The sequence below is a fragment of the Gymnodraco acuticeps genome, unplaced genomic scaffold (assembly GCF_902827175.1).
Source record: "Gymnodraco acuticeps unplaced genomic scaffold, fGymAcu1.1, whole genome shotgun sequence".
NCBI classification, from domain to species: domain Eukaryota; kingdom Metazoa; phylum Chordata; class Actinopteri; order Perciformes; family Bathydraconidae; genus Gymnodraco; species Gymnodraco acuticeps.
This window is the reverse complement of record NW_022990305.1, coordinates 219,017-225,662: the sequence shown is the minus strand read 5'-3', so window position 1 is coordinate 225,662 and position 6,646 is coordinate 219,017.

Genomic DNA, 6,646 nt, shown 5'->3' with positions numbered 1-6,646 from the left:
TTACGTTCTAATAAACATTTTTTTTATGGACTACATTCAGACCACCCTAAATCCTGCTGTCCTCACACACTTAGCTATAGATGTAAATTCTCTGGTTGATAAAAATGTTTTCTTTTTATTTAGATAAAGCAGCCTTTTCACCTGTGTGTAACGTTGTGACGGCTGCACATTGATTTAACCTGTTTAGTCAGTGAGCCCCCGGTCGAGGGCGCTGCAGGTTTTTTTTTCACGAAACTGTGTCTCGGGGCTTCTTAATATTTAAAAACCTATTAATGTGTCATTCCAGATTAACGGGAAGAAACTCAGCTAACTGATGATATGAACCATTTTTACCAAAACAAAACACAAGTCTCATAAGAATGACCCCTGACACGTAGCATTATGGAGCAAACACGGGAGATGATCTCACCGTAGCTGTTATTCTGATCAAAAGTCGTGTTCAATGGCATTAAAACGATAAAAACGCTGCTGAGGGTTAATCCATAGGTTAATCCAATGTGTCTGTCACTTAGAACAAATTATTGATAATCCATAATTCCATTTTTATGTAAAAATCTGAGAGTAAATATTAGCTGCTAATGGTTGCCACCAGAGTGTATCGCAGCTTCCGGTTTTCCAGTGGGGCCAGAGATAGGTCAAATGACCCCAGAAGTGGGTTTTTTTTCACTTGTTTTGCATCAATCTTGATACAGGGTACTTATTATATGTTATAGTTTGGATTCCTAAAGCTTTTAGTCTACCATCATATTATTCAAGGGTGGTTTTCACTATAACAATTTTTTTTTTTTTTTGGGACGGACACAATTATTTACATTTTTTTAGTGTGTTCAATCTAAATTTACTTTAAAATAAAAACATCTATATTGATTCTGACACTTCTACATCCAATTCACAGATGTAACATTGCTTTGAGAAAAAAGATCATTAATGTACCCCTTTTTAGAAGGGAAGATATGGTCATTTGTTCTGGGAATGTCATTTTTGAGCCTGAGACCTGAAAAACAGGCTCAGGGCTTAACAGGTTATGGTGTTTCTTCTAAACTGTAGCGGCAGGGGAAAAGGATTAAGGCATGTTGTTTATCATGAAATGAACTATGATACATGTACTGTATATTATCCTTGCAACTGCAGTAGTTAATGTCCACTTTTATGTACGGTTTGAGGGTGTGGGTCATTAAGCCTCATCTGCATATTCACCTGTCGCGGCGCGCCCAGAGACTTTTTAGTGGGCGCGTCACCGTGAGGCCAGGGGTTGGTTCTCACAGGAGGAGGAAGTGTGTGTGTGATGAATGCGGGTATTCAGCGGGATATTAAAATGTCCTCAGCATGTATATACAGTGGGGGAAAAAAGTATTTAGTCAGCCACCAATTGTGCCAGTTCTCCCACTTAAAAAGATGAGAGAGGCCTGTCATTTTCATCCTAGGTACACTTCAACTATGAGAAACGGAATGGGGGGAAAGAATCCAGGAAATCACATTGTAGGATTTTTAATGAATGAATTAGTAAATTCCTTGGTAAAAAAAGTATTTGGTCACCTACAAACAAACAAGATTTCTGGCTCTCACAGACCTGTAACTTATTCTTTAAGAGCCTCCTCTGTCCTCCACTCGTTAACTGTATTAATGGCACCTGTTTGAACTCGTTATCAGTATAAAAGACACCTGTCCACAACCTCAAACAGTCACACTCCAAACTCCACTATGGCCAAGACCAAAGAGCTGTCAAAGGACACCAGAAACAAAATTGTAGACCTGCACCAGGCTGGGAAGACTGAATCTGCAATAGGTAAGCATCTTGGTGTGAATAAATCAACTGTGGGAGCAATTATTAGAAAATGGAAGACATACAAGACCCCTGATAATCTCCCTCGATCTGGGGCTCCACGCAAGATCTCACCCCGTGGGGTCAAAATGATCACAAGAACGGTGAGCAAAAATCCCAGAACCACACGGGGGGACCTAGTCAATGACCTGCAGAGAGCTGGGACCAAAGTAACAAAGGCTACGATCAGTAACACACTACGCCGCCAAGGACTCAAATCCTGCATTGCCAGACGTGTCCCCCTGCTTAAGCCAGTACATGTCCAGGTCGACGTACTGGGGCAATGCGGGGGCAATGCTGGTAGATCGCGAGTCATTACAAAAATGTTTTGAAATAGACAAAACAGGTTTTGATCCCTCCTCCCTTGGCCTCCCTGCCACTTAATTCAGGAGTTTACTTGATTGACAGAAAAAGCGACCTATCGCTTTCCAGTCTGTTAACCCAGAATGCAAAGCGATACAAAATCAGTCAAGTGCCGGGAAAACTCAAATTAAGTTAAAGAGACAAACAACAAAATGAGTGCGGGACCGAGCAAAAAGCTAAAGACATACCACTTCCACCCAGAATGGGAGGAAGAATATTTTTGCTGTGATGTCACATTCAAAGGTTATTTGCTTTATTTGTAAAGCAAGCGTCGCTCTGCCAAAGAAAGGTAACGTGGAGAGGCATTATCGGAGTGTTCACAAGGCATATGACAGCGACTTCCCTCCGAGTAGCGAGTTGAGAAAGAGAAAGGTCATGTATTATTGCTACACAAACATTATCTCGCAGTCTTAGTGTCGCCAACTCGTTTCTAACATGCAAAAAGACAAACAAATGCGTCTATGGTCGGTGTATTTTCGATCTTTCCAATCGAGACGAGATCTCTCTCTCCCCCCGTCTGTGTGCGAGGGGGGCGGGGCAGTTTACACACGCGGCTGCTTCATGCATTAACACACGGCGGGGATGGCGGAGAGAAGCGCTCCGAGGTGTGGTTAAATGTTACCCGTCTTGAGGTGGACAATGCTCCTTGCCAAGAGTGTTTAGCATGTGAGGGCGGTAACACGAGCAATTTGTCTAAACATTTAGCAAAAGTGCACCACATTCAGACGGAGGAATGCACCGGGTTCGACTGTCGTTAGCTCTGTAGCCCCATCCACGAGTAACGTTTCCACGTCAGGTGTTATGTATGCTAGCAGCAACACACGGAGTTAACTCCATTATACAAACATGGGTTAATGATTATAGGAAACTGAGTTACTCTTTATTTTGTTAAAGTTTCAGCTATTCTGTTTACAGTTCTGTCATCACATTATTTAATACAATTTGTTAAAACATTGTTGTTACTTTTGATGTGAAATAATATTTATTTTATTTAAATAAAAAGCAATGTTAATTTTGTAAAGAATTTGTTAAGTTAATTTAATAATATATGTATTTTTGAATCAAGTATTCATCTTTATTGTCTTGTTAGTTTCCACATGCCTAAAACAACCTCAAGCTAAATCTAAAAGTTGATGGCTAAATAAGAGCGTTTGAGAAATTGTGCAAGGCATACAGTAATAGTCCGAATAGTCGTTTCATTAACCTCTTAAGCCCTGAGCCTGTTTTTAAGGTTTCAGGCTCGAAAATGCTATGCCCAAAACAAATGACTATAACTTAACTTCTAAAATGGTTATATGAATAATTTATTTTTTCAAAGCAAGGTTACATCTAGAAGTGTCAGAATCAATATAGATTTTTCTCAGTCAGAGTAAATTCAGATGGAACATAGCAAAAAAATGTAAATTCCTGTCTCCGCCTAAAGAAACCCCATTACTTATAGTGAAGATCAACCTTGAATGATGGGCTAGTAGCCTAAAAGCTTTAGGAATCCAAAGTATAACATATACCCTGTACCCTGTATCAAGATTGAGGCAAAACAAGTGACATTTGACCTTTTTAGAGAGGTTTATGAAAATAAAGTCCAGGCGGAATAAGCTTTTGGCACATTTGGTTCCATCAGTGCCATTTGACCTTTTTCAGGTACCAGACTATAAAAATCATTGTATTACATTGAATCATCACTATAGGTATTCATTCCACCCAAAAAAAAAAAATATATATTTTTGTGTGTGTGAGTGTGTGTGTGTGTGTGTGTGTGTAGGTGTGTATGTGTAAGTGTAGCTGTGTGGGTGTGTGTAGCTGTGTGGGTATGTGTAAGTGTAGCTGTGTGTATGTAACTGTGCCAACGCACTATACAATAAAACCACACTGTAGGTCATTGTGTGTAGGTGTACTTGCACAATTAAAAAAAACAGAAACATAGGTAACATTTGACTCCAACTGGGGCAGATTTATTTCAAACATTTTACCAACACACTTTCGGCATGTAAAAACAAACATTTTACCAATGTACTATACAATAAAACCACACTGTAGGTTTGTAAAAACAACAAATATTTTACCAACACACTATACAATAAAATCACACTAGGTATATAAAAACAAGTATTTTTTTTTAAATAAACACTCGCAAAACGTTATACCTACCTGAACTTTATACCTACCTGAATGTTCCAGTATTTAGGTCGTGCCACTCCCTGAACAGTTCTTTTTGACAGTGAAGCACAGAGGGACCTGGCACTTCCTGCAGTACACAGGTGTCCTCACCCTTTTGAGTCCAGCATCTAGGCCCCTCCTGCAGTTCTTCCTGACCTTGGTGGCATCTTCCCCATAATACTCGGACATGCATGTGAGTGATGGAGGAGGGGGTGGTGGAGGTGCAGGGCCTTCAACAGGGCCTTCAGCAAACTCCAATAATTCTGCAGCAAGCTGCTCCCTAAAAGTCTTCTGGGTGTGTGGCTTTGTCCTGCTGGGGTCACTCCTCATCTAACAAATGTGGAAAAACAAAGAGATTAGATTAATTCACTGGCTTATACTTATAGGATAATATTGGACTATAAATGAATAATATTACACCAAATAAATAAGTAAACACATGTATATTCATTCACTGGCCATTCATTTAGAAAATGTAACTCCAAAAAGACAAGTAACACTATTTAGCATTTTGGCTAATCATTCCTGTTGGCTATGCTAACACTGTGATGCCGTTCCACCAAACACAAAAGTAATATATAAAAAGGATAATATTGGACTATAAATGAATAATATTACACCAAATAAATAAGTAAACACATATATATATATATATTCATTCACTGGCCATTCATTTAGAAAATGTAACTCCAAAAAGACAAGTAACACTATTTAGCATTTTTGCCTAATCATTCCTGTAGCTTCTTGGCTAAGCTAGCACTGTGACGCAGTTTCACCAAACACATAAGTAATATATAAAAGAGAGATTACATACCTTTCCCGTGGTGGAAGTTCAACATCCGAGTCACTACTGTCCGGATCCAGGTCTCGCTGGAGGAGATCTTCATCATCCGACGAAGAGTCATCTGGTATGAGCTATCGTCAGCTAGCATCTCTAGCACCTGCTCACCTCGGTGGTGAAGCTCTCCCTTCTGGCTGCGTAATGCGTAATGGAGCCGGAGCAGGCGTAGTTTATACTACGCAGGATCATATCTTTGGAACCCATTGGTCGATTGACACCTTTTCTGAACCATTAGAGCCAATATAATCGAGTGACAGTTAGTAAGTCCCGCTAAACACTTACGTCAAGTAGAGAGAGGTTTGCGTAAACAGCACATGAGACAGCATTAGCTCGGGACTGCGAAACTTTATACCTACTCTGCTGCCATGAATGTAATGATAGATTATCAGGAACAATTCTAAAGTGACTAATAGACATTGGATTAACCTTAAGCAGCGTTTTTATTCCCTTGAACACGAGCTTTGATCACAAAACAGCAACGGTAAGACATAATTATTGTTATGGTTTTGAAAACTGTTGTTTTTTTTCTTCTCTGTTCTGGTTGATATCTCAGTGAGTTTGTGTCCTACAGTGATGATAGTTATAACAAAATAATCTGTGGAGTATCAGCTTTCAGATGATATGCAGTTTGTGCAGAAAATATTAAGTTTTAAAGATCGTTTTTGCTAGTTAGCACCGGAAGTAGCATCTGCCCGTTTTAGCTAAGGGCTAATGCTAACGCTTCTTGTGAGACTTGTGTTTTGTTTCGGTAAAAATGGTTCGTATAGTCAGTTAGCTGAGATTCTTCTCGTTAATCTGGTATAGCACATTAACAGGTTTTTAAATATTAAGATGCCCTGAGACACAGTGTCGTGAAAAAAAAAACCTTCGGGCTTAACAGGTTAAGCTATCCTAAAAAAGTCAGTAAATGTTTTGGTTTTTTAAAAGACTACATTTACAAAAGGACCTTTTGACTGTGTTTGAAATGTGTAATTGATGTTAGCTTTTTGTTTTGATATATATATATATAACGTTGTGCAATGAAATATTGGGCTACTAGTAATCTCGAACCGTCAGCTTAAAAAAGAAGGTGCGATACCGTTCCGATAAATATCAATAATTTCGAACATCGCGGGGAAATTCCTTCGACTCATTTTGAAGTTTTGGGGGAAGCCGGAAGTGATAACAAATGCGGGAATGCTTCACTGTGCGGCTAGAGAGCCAAACACGGACAAAGTGTGTTGTCATGCGTAGAAATTGTGAATTACTGAGTTTAGGCACGTTAATAACGTTTTTAAAAAATATATTAAAGAGAGAATTGCACATTGCAAAAAATATGATGAATTTTGGGAGAAAAATACTTATTTACTAAACAAATGATTCCTTTTCAATATAGCTGCAGTTCAAATAAAGACCATTCATAAAAACCTAATGCAAAGTCATTGTAAGTAATTATAAAACATTAAACAGTTTCTAATGATGAG